Raw genomic sequence first — 10,113 nt, forward strand, 5'->3', positions numbered from 1 at the left:
CCTCGCGCGCCCCAATTCAGAGCAAAAGCAGCAGCAGCAAAAACTCAACAATGACCGAGTTGCTGTTACTGAATTTTTTTTGGGGGGGGGGTACCTTTATTTTTAGATCTCTTGTTACGAATTATAGCTCTGTTTTGTTCTGCACTTTTTGATGTGTTTGACCTACGTGGTTTGTGGCTACTTTTGTAACTAGGCAAATCCTTTCGTGGTTTGACTTCTGGAAAGACGGCCTGCAAATTCAATTAAGAGGAGGGAACCTACAAAACCCGGGGGGGGGGGGGTTGAAGACAAGTGCTCCTGAATTCCGTGGGATATAAACTTCCGAGAAGACAGGATTGCGGTTGGACTGCCAAAAAATAAAATTAAAATGATTGCATGCAAAAGTGAGGGAGTAATTGTGCGCATGTTTAGTCAGGAAGATGGATTTCAACTAATATGGATTTCAGCACCCCCGATTTATAGCCAAATATACCATGCTTCAAGTTTGGCCTTAGACTCAATTGCATCAATCCATCAAGGGAGATTGTCTCCTGATTCAAGTGTCCAGATGAGAAAAATCTGTGCCGCAAGCAGATTGGATGAAGATTGTGAAGAAACGGGGGTTGGGGAGGAGTGAAGCAGGTTGAGTGCTGACAAGACAGAAGTACTGTTTTGGGGGGGACAGGGGGCGGGCGGGTGTGGGGGATTCCCTGGTCCTGAATGGAGTAACTGTGCCCCTGAAGGACCAGGTGCGCAGCCTGGGAGTCATTTTGGACTCACAGCTGCCCATGGAGGTGCAGGTCAATTCTGTATCCAGGGCAGCTGCCTACCAGCTCCATCTGGTACGCAGGATGAGACCCTGCTTGCCTGCGCACTGTCTCGCCAGAGTGGTGCATGCTCTGGTTATCTCCCGCTTGGACTACTGCAACGCACTCTACGTGGGGCTACCTTTGAAGGTGACCCGGAAACTGCAATTAATCCAGAATGCGACAGCTAGACTGGTGACTGGGAGTGGCTGCCGAGACCATATAACACCAGTCTTGAAAGACCTACATTGGCTCCCAGTACATTTCCGAGCACAATTCAAAGTGTTGGTGCTGACCTTTAAAGCCCTAAACGGCCTCGGTCCAGTATATCTGAAGGAGCGTCTCCACCCCTATCGTTCTGCCCGGACACTGAGGTCCAGCACCGAGGGCCTTCTGGCGGTTCCCTCACTGCAAGAAGCCAAGTTACAGGGAACCAGGCAGAGGGCCTTCTCGGTAGTGGCTCTCTTCATTGTGGACGGGGCAACCACACAGATGTCTGTTGAGGAGCTCTGGGTAAGGAGGGTTCATCTGAGACTGTAGGGTTGCCTGCCAGAAATAAGCACCCCAAAAAGCAGGGAGAAGTTGGGGGTCACTGCAGCCAGGACTCCTCTCTCACGCATCCATGGTTCTTTCCCACCTCCTTGTTGTATAGGAGATCCTAGGAAGAACTTGGCTGCTGGATCAGGCCAAAGGGAGACCTTCCAGTTTTTGCAGCCAGATGTCCACGATAAGCCCTTAGCCATGTCTGTTGATTTCAGTGGGTGTGTTCTGGAGTGGGAGTTAGTTGGACACCTCCCATGGGCGTAGCCGGGGGAGCAGGTGGAGCAGCTGCCCCCCCCATAATCAAGTAAGTAAATAGAAACACTTAACTAAAAGTAGAAATTTGTAGAAGGATTTTGACAGATTTTTATGAGCACTTGGGATCAAAAGAAAGTAATTTAAAATGATGGCTGTTGAGACATTTCATTCCAAATCTGCTAGACAGAGTCAGACAGAGGGTGATGACAGGTGCGTGTCTTGCCCCCCCCCCCCATAAATCTTGGCTACGCCCAAGATACCACCCATCCCAAAGAAAAAAAGGTGCTCAAATTTATATGTTGGAAACGGGCGGGGTGGTGGTGGCAGTTTTTCTGTTTTCTTCAGGTAGACAAAACCCACTGATAACTTGGAAGGCAAAGATTTTCATGCAATTTCTGGCTGTTGTTTCCCTGCTGGCCCTTCGTTTATTTTTCTGTGTTTTATCGGCATGACTCACTTTCTGTTACGACAAGACGTACAATTTTGAAAGGACATTGGAGCCTTTCTGGCTGTGTCCTCATTGTGCAGCAGCAGCAGCTGCAGAGCCTCCTGAGCACATGACGTGACTCCCTCACTCTCTCTGGCCTTCCTACAATTCCTGCCTGCCTGTTTTCTTTCTGGCTTGGCTGTTTTGAAAGTGTCGGTCACGGTCATCGAGGGGAAACTCCCGATAGCTGCAGGAAACACACCCGCCTCACTGTTTCTTCTCCCTCCCTCTCTCACACCACACACCATTTATCTGATCAGAGCCCTGCGTGGTCTCCTCTGTGTGGCCTTCACCCTCCCCAGGACAGAGCGCAAGCTTCAGGGCTCAAAGTCAACGGACCTGCTGTCTGCGCTTACTCCAAAACAAGTTTGCATTTCCGGGAACCACTAAGTTTGTGGGGTGGGGGAAACAGTGTTTGTCAGAAACTCAGATATATAAGCTAGAAGGAGAGGAGGAGTTTGGATTTGATATCATGCTTTATCACTACCTGAAGGAGTCTCAAAGCTGCGAACATTCTCCTTTCCCTTCCTCCCCCACAACAAACACTCTGTGAGGTGAGTGGGGCTGAGAGACTTCAGAGAAGTGTGACTGGCCCAAGGTCACTCAGCAGGGCATGTGGAGGAGCGGAGACACGAACCCGGTTCCCCAGATTACGAGACTACCACTCTTAACCACTGCACCACACTGGCTAGGTGCCAAATGGCTCCTTAAACCAAGGTTGCAGTCTCCAAAGTGGAATGTTTTGTTACCATTTTGGGGTCTAATTTTCAAATGATGGGCTGACTGTGATGGATTCTTAGTTAGACATCTAGTTCAGATAACAACCTTGAGCCTAGGTGAAGAACTGAGAACTTAAAGAAGAAAAGTCCCTTGAATGGAAGCGAAGGCATTGAAAAAACTTAATATGGAGGCCAAATGGCCGAAGTATTGGGAAATTCTGGAGCAAGAGGGAGACAGGCTTAAATTGCAGAGTTTTGAAAAATTGAAAAATAGAGTGAGAGATTGGCTCCATTATTATCAAATAATGGAGGCATATAATTTGGACAAAAAAGTAGGCTTCCAGGTGGAAAAATCAAAATTAGAAACAGAATTGTTAGAACCCAAAGTTAAGAATCTGTCTAGAATATATAACTTGCTGCTGAAATGGAATACTCAAGATGAAACAGTGAAATCTGCTATGATTAAATGGGCACAAGATGTTGGGCATAACATTATGATGGCTGACTGGGAACAGTTATGGACCACAGGTATGAGGTTTACGGCATGTAATGCCTTAAGAGAGAATATTATGAAAATGATATACAGGTGGTACATGACACCAGTCAAGCTAGCAAAAATCTATCATTTGCCCGATAATAAATGTTGGAAATGTAAAGAAACGGAAGGCACATTCTTTCACCTTTGGTGGATGTGCCCAAGGATTAAGACCTTCTGGGAAATGATTTATAATGAAATGAAAAAGGTATTTAAATATACCTTCCTGAAGAAACCAGAGGCCTTTCTCCTGGGCATGGTCGGCCAATTGGTGCCAAAGAGGGACAGAACTTTCTTTATGTACGCCACAACAGTAGCAAGAATACTCATCGCAAAGCATTGGAAGACACAAGATCTACCCACCCGGGAAGAGTGGCAGATGAAGCTGATGGACTACATGGAAATGGCAGAAATGACCGGCAGAATCCGAGACCAGGGAGAAGAGTCGATGGAAGAAGATTGGGAAAAAAATAAAGTATATTTACAGAAATACTGCAAAATTAATGAATGTTAGAAGAATACTGGAATGAAGTTATATGGTTTTAGCAGAAATGTTATTAGGGATTATGCAAAAACTGATTGTTAATGAGCTAAAGTGGAAAGTTTAAAGTAAGACTGTGTTAAGATAAATTATAGATCAAAAAATTGAGAAAGGATTTGCTGAACCAGTTAATTTGAATTAGAATACAAAAAAGGAAGGTGCGAGGAAGTCGAGGAAACAAGCAAATGAAAGAAAGATATGAAATTTGGATGTGTTTTAAAATGTTTTTTGTTGTTGTTTTGTTGTATTGTTTCTTTTTTTATTTTTGATGTATTGTTTGTTGAATTTTTGTATTTTTTTTTTTTTACCTTTCTTCTTTTTGTAACTATAAAACATCTAATAAATATTACATAAAAAGAAAAAAGAAAAGTCCCTTGATCCAGGTACAGTCCGCATATATATATTGGCCAATTCCAACCTCCTCCTCTTAATAGCGACTACTCCTGCTCTGGTCATACAGACAAAGCAACTTGCTTCCTGAAATTCATTCCGATTGTGCAGATAAAATATAACTGATAGAATTCTACAGGATGAGGCATTCGTGTGTGAAAGCAGTCCAGATCCAGGGATCCCCAGGTGGTGGAGATGGTCGTGTGCCATCCTGGCACCCAGGCATCTTCACTTGGTCGCAAGTCGTTGGAAGCCAGGTGCAAAATGTGCCTGGTGCCTGACTAATTTTGAACACAGGAGAAAGCACCCCCCACCACCACCACCCAGAGATCAGAAACCGGGCAGGCAGCTGGTAGTCCACTTGGGCTAAGGCAGTGATTCTCAAACCAGTTTCAGGTGGCCCTAGCTGTGCCATAGCACCAGAAGCTCCTTGTCTGCTGAGTGAAGCTGGCTGGCAGACTGGAAAGGTCCAGGGAGGGGGAGGGAAGGGAGGCCTCCCTCCCCTGAGGGGAAAGGGCCAGAGGAGGAGCTGAGGGGAATTACCGGTAGGAGGATCCATCCCGCTCGCTGTCTTGGCTTCTGCAAAAGCCGCGCGCAGCCTCTCCCGGCTGGAGAGGTTGCACACGGCTAAAGAGGAAGCCAACACAGCCAGTGGGATGGATCCTGCTCGCTGTCTTGGCTTCTTTGCTCTTTGGGGCTGGGGGGGAGGAAATAAATCCCCCCCTTATTTCCCCCCCTAAAAACTAGGTGCGCCCTATAGTCCGGTGCGCCTTATGGCGCGAAAAATACGGTACTTTGGGTGGTGCGACTTCAGAGATGTTTGCCTATGCTAATCCTATACCTGGGTCTTGCCCTGACATGTCTGCTTATGCTAATCTTGTTCCAAGGACTTGTCTCAACATGTTTGCCAAGGTTAAACCAGTGTAACCCCTGTCTAACTCCCCCCCCCTTTATGACATTTCAGTGATGTAGCAATGATGTGTCAATGATCCTGTACAAACTGTATTCTGGGATATGGTGGGAAAGTTTTAAAAGTCATTGTCACCCCATCCTCGGGGTTCAAAATTCCTCTTTGAACCTGTTGCACAATAAACTTTGGTCTACAGCTATTTGCTCCGGTTGGTGGCTGGACTCCTTCCTTTATTCCGCAGGGACCTGCGGGTTCTGCCCGACAAGCTGGTGACTGAGCAGCCTTGCACCTATATTTTTCTGTAACAGGTTCCTCCAGCCTATCAGGAGAGGGACGTTCACCTGCAAAGAGGGACACCTGCTCTGGAGACCCTCTCTCGAAGGTAGAGGGTCTCTTGCTCTGGCTGCCCTGCTAGCAGTGAGGGCATAAAGAAGCCATTCTGGGGGATTGCCAGGGATGGAAGGCAAAAGGCTTTAGTTCCACCAGTAGGCACAGAAAGCCTTGAAGTCGTCGTTTTGCTTCCCTTTGGAAGGAATGGGACTTCTTGCTGAGATAGCCCCCCCTTTCTCTCCTTTCGCACCCAGGGGGGAAAGGATTTAAAACGGGGTGGAGTGGGGGTGGAGTGATGTTAAGAAATCTGAGCAAGACAAACTTTGGTCAAGCTAAGGAAAGGCATTGTGGGAGAACCAAAGACTAGAAAATTATGGGGAATGTGTATCTGTTTCTTTAACCGTAGACTTCTTGGCTCTGAAAGTGTGAATAAGTTATCTCCTCCATCTGCAGGAAAGAGGCTTTTTAGTTGATTTGTGTGCCTTAACACCTGGTTATCTAAGATGTTGTTTCTGTGTGAATAGAGCCATCAAACTCCTCTAACAAGCTGAGTTATCGCCCTTCTGTGTAATCATTGGCGATTCTTAATTAATCAGAAGAACTGATTGGTCCTTGAGTTCGAATACGAATACCCGTGGGGTCCCAAGGGATAAAATCTTAGGGAACTGAGTTTGCAACTTGCAGCTGCCCATCATGCCAGGCTAACCATCTTGCCAGCAGCCGCCATCATCTCTACATTCATATGCACAATCTTTGTGATGTAGAGTGCCTGCCTGATGTCCTGGAATGCGGAATCAGCCAAGAACCTTACAAACTATTCTAAGTCTCCTTTGTTCTCGTTGTGAGTTTGTTTTAGTTTGTGATGTTAAACAATGTTTTTATTTTGCTGTTTGAAACTTGTAAGAGATGTGCCAACTTTTAAGTTTGAATAATATTGTTTTTTAAATAAATTTTGGGGAAAGGATTTTTTCCTGGTTTTGTCTTTTGTGCCTTCTGCTGGGTAAGTCTAACGCATGACCACTTAGTCACCTACCAAACCGGTTGAATTTCTGCCTGTGTCACGAAAAGTGTTACAGGGTGGGGCAGCCCAGTAATGCTGAAGAGTAATCCCCTTCCTTAGGTTATTCTTCTGGGCTGTCCTAAGATAAGGAAGTGGTGGCAGCATCTACTGGTTCTGTTGTGTTCTGTTCTGAAAAAACCGCTTCTGCACACAACGCTCTCTCTCTTGCCAGACTTGGAGGGCAGGTGGGAGAGGTGGGGGCGTGTGGAAGAATGCTACAGGGGGGCTCTGAGCAAATTGACATTTCAACTAATTAACCAACGAAGGCTGAGGAAAAGAAACCAGTGGAGTGCTGTCCCCAAATGCCCCCAAATCTGAGGGAATCAGTGGAGTTGGAGAAAGCACACAGTGAGTGGATACTGAGTCTATGCAGATAACTGAAGATGGATCCAAAAGTCCTGCCCAGTTCATCATCTCCCATAGACCAGGTGAGTGAGACCAGGTGGAAAAATGGCCTTGTGGGCCAAAGTTAAACAGACCGCTGGGGAGGTTTACTTTGACCCACAAATTGGGAAGATCCCTGTTTGGTTGCCTGGGATTTGCAGCCATTTGTGTTATAATGCCTGGGTTCCAGTGTCCATGGAGACGCCAGAGAATTCCAGTGCAATGCTTCAGAAGCAAAGCAGTTAAGGCAGTTGAGACGAAGCAGATTCAGCTGAAGCAGCTTCAGAAGCAGGTTCAGCAGAAGCAGGTACAGGAGAGCTAGGAGGATGGTATGCATCATAAATACACCACCCCAGGCCTAAAGGGGGGAAAGGCAGATTCATTTTCGCTAAAGGGACACTAGATGGCAAAATTAAACAATCGGCTCCATATATGCCCCAAACTCGAAACAACTAGAATTTCTTCTCCAGTCATGCTACTAACTTGTTCAGTGCTCTGGAGCATAGCCACATATGTATTATTATTATCTTTTAAGCCCTTGAATTGGCACTAAACCAGAAAACTGCACAAACAGTTTAAAAAATAAAAATACACAATGACTTTAATCTATGAAGCACCTGCTGAGAATTAGCCATTGTTTCCTTTTCTTTTCCAGGTGTGCTCCTAACTATTTCTGGTGCTCAGAGAAATAGTCTTACGTTCTTTTCTTCCCTTAGATTTGTACAAACTCCCCAAAGCTTCCCAACCAAACAGTATTAAAACTGTGTGCGGAAAATTGACATTTGTCGGTGTGCTTTAGCCTCATTAATGAATGCAATTTGAATTGTTCTTAACAATAAATATAACAAGGAAAGAGAAATAAAGACCAGATACATCTTTTCCTTCTCATAAAGGAGCCAAGGCTCTCTTTGAAAGTAGTCTAGAATGATGCACGTGAACCCTCACTGAGGGATGTTATTGGTGAAGTTTCCCCCCAAAGTATTCCAAATTTGGCACTCTGTATAGTTAGTACCAGTGTCCTTAAAGGGCTGAAGATGTAGCTTAAAACCAAATTGGGTGTCTTTCAGGACAGAAATGCGCCATGAAAGGGCAAGTCAATACATAAACAAAGCAACCACACAACTTAAGCTACTCCTAAAATATTTCCTTTTCCCATACATCAATTTCCTTGATTTCCATACATCAATTTCCTTGACGACATGAGAACATGCATCATGAGTAACATCAATGTTCAAATATTTTTTTAAAACCTCCCTGTATAGCGAAAATTTATTAAGAAGATAAAAGCCATTTATGTAGTGCAATTATAGATGAAATGAAATGCATTAAAACAATTTTGGGTTGGATGGGAAAGAGATACTTTTACTATACAAGAGCGGGTGTGCAGATTGAAATGAGTGCCTTATTTTCTAAATCTTTTAATGCAGCTGTCTCCTTTAACCCACACTTCTCAGACTGTCTTAATGCAGGCCACTCAACCACTGCTCAGAGGGGGGGAGCTATGAAGAAAGCCAAGTCAATCATTTCCATTACCTGGTTGCCACCATATATTCTATTATAATTCATAAAATGTAACAACTTGAGAACAGTGAAGTTTCTCTGATTTCTTCAAATCACAAGGCATAAATTAGAAAATAATATGACAATAAACTCATGTTAAAGTTGGAGACCCAGTCGAGGTCAGGGCATCCCATGCCAAAACACCAGCACTAACCTGGTCCTCCATTAACCCACCAAAACAAGGAAGGAAGCATAACCAGTGAAAACTACAGACTCAAGACTTCAACGGAAACAAAGCATTTGGTTTATTGGGATGCGAAGTTGAATGGTTTAATGACAATCATGATGCCAGAGTCAGAAACTCTTTAGAATGTGGCTGTCGCCCAAAAAACCACTGTCCCTTAGGCTGATCCCATATATATCTATGCTGCTACGTTATACGTGATGAGACCAGACGCCTGCGTGGAACTCGTGGTTCTCTTGATGAGTTTCTTGATGCCCCAGTTTGTCTCTTCCATCTTCCTTTCTCATTCCATTGGTGTCTGGGTCTCAAATACACTTGTGCCAAAACTCAAAAAAGGGTTATTCAATCCCTCACGTGTAGAGACATTGCACAGAACTACGCTTCACAAGACGGTGGTGCGGGTAAAATGGGCAGGAAAGGAGAGAACCACGACGAAGGCCGATCAGAGCTACGGTACTCGGTCGAAATTGGATTAAAAACATTGAATTATAAAAATTCTGGCTTGATAACACACCACATACATTTAAAGCGCATGGGTTTCCCCCGTCCCCCAAGCCTGGGAACTGTAGTTTGCTAGGGGTGCTGGGAATTGTAGTTCCGCAAGGGTGGAGGACCTTAGATGTAGGGTGTGTAGCAGCTGAAGTTGCTACTGTCTTGACTCAGAAGAAGAAGAAGAGTTTGGATTTGATATCCCGCCTTTCACTCCCCTTCAGGAGTCTCAAAGCAGCTAACATTCTCCTTTCCCTTCCTCCCCCACAACAAACACTCTTTGAGGTGAGTGGGGCTGAGAGACTTCAAGGAAGTGTGACTGGCCCAAGGTCACCCAGCAGCTGCAGGTGGAGGAGCGGGGAAGCAAACCCAGTTCCCCAGATTACAAGACTACCGCTCTTAACCACTACAGCATACTGAGGGGTCAGAGGGGCTTTTGAGTAGCTCAGAGGGGCTTTTGAGTAGACCTGCTAAATATTTATTAAAGGGGCGTCTATATTCACATTATGGACGCGGGTGGCGCTGTGGGTAAAAGCCTCAGCGCCTAGGACTTGCCGATCGCATGGTCGGCGGTTCGAATCCCTGCGGCGGGGTGCGCTCCCGCTGTTTGGTCCCAGCGCCTGCCAACCTAGCAGTTCGAAAGCACTCCCGGGTGCAAGTAGATAAATAGGGACCGCTTACCAGCGGGAAGGTAAACGGCGTTCTGTGTGTGGCTCTGGCTCGCCAGAGCAGCGATGTCATGCTGGCCACGTAACCCGGAAGTGTCTGCGGACAGCGCTGGCCCCTAGCCTCTTTGAGTGAGATGAGCGCACAACCCTAGAGTCTGTCAAGACTGGCCCGTACGGGCAGGGGTACCTTTACCTTTACCTTTATATTCACATTGCAACGTAAGTAAACCAAGCGCCTCACTGAACGAGGAATTGCTGTGAGGTAAACACAAC

Source organism: Podarcis tiliguerta, assembly GCF_965153285.1.
Source record: "Podarcis tiliguerta genome assembly, chromosome: 6".
Classification (NCBI taxonomy): Eukaryota; Metazoa; Chordata; class Lepidosauria; order Squamata; family Lacertidae; genus Podarcis; species Podarcis tiliguerta.